We start from the raw sequence: 988 nt of genomic DNA on the forward strand, positions 1-988 counted from the left end.
AAGAAAAGGGGGAGAGATGAGAGAAATCGCCATTTCCTTCCCGTTCCACCTTTCCTCCTTCCTCGCTACCCCCCCCCCCTCCTTAGCTTCCGCGTGGTGCTCTGAATTGAGCAGCGTTTGGCAGGTCCGAAGACACGCCATCTTATGCATGCTTTTCTGCCTGTGCTTGTGCCTGCTCTAGAGATGAGCGCACGCGGATTGCATGATCTTCTATTTAAGAGTCTTGAGGTAGTCAGGAAAAAAGTAAGAAATAAGAATAAAAATCAAGGGGAATTTGGGGGTAGTGGGAGGGGAGGGGGAGTGCATTGCTTGCTGGTGAGGCGACCTCCACTACTTTACGATAGCAGTGATATTAGGACATGCGTGCGTGTTTGTGTACATTTTTTTATATATAATCTTCACATGCGAGCAAATAAACATTCGCGATGTTTTGTTATGTTTTGGGGGTGACATTAGCAGGGTGTACTTAACAATAAAAGTGCGACACGAGTGTAAACGAGGGAAAATAATTGTGAAGTTGTCTTATCAGGGAGACATACTCAGCTAGGGACTGCCGATAAACTACATTTTTTATTTTTCCTCTTTCACGCCTTCATTTTCGTTTTCTTCCCTTCCTTTTTTTTACCTTTATTATCCGATCGTGTCATTTTTAAAAGCAAAATGATACGTCTTACTTATTGCCATAATCGCCGCGACATCGAGACACGAAACGTCGGTTGCCAATTCGCCATGATGAAACAGCGTGACTTGGGGGGGCGTCCGTGAGTGGCGACACGCGAGGGAGATGTGGAAAGAGGGTGGGGGAGGGAAGGGAGGAAATGTGGATTGGTTTAAAGGAATGTGGGTGGAAGTGGAAAAAGTGGAATGAATATATGTATATAAGAAAGGCAAATGGAATACAACAAGCAAGATCAGGGATTCGCAAGCACAGGCAAAGCGCGCGAAATTGTGGGGAAGTGTGAAGGCGAAACGGAAAGCTGTGGGCGTT

This window comes from Penaeus monodon, chromosome 32, assembly GCF_015228065.2.
Source record: "Penaeus monodon isolate SGIC_2016 chromosome 32, NSTDA_Pmon_1, whole genome shotgun sequence".
Taxonomy (NCBI): domain Eukaryota; kingdom Metazoa; phylum Arthropoda; class Malacostraca; order Decapoda; family Penaeidae; genus Penaeus; species Penaeus monodon.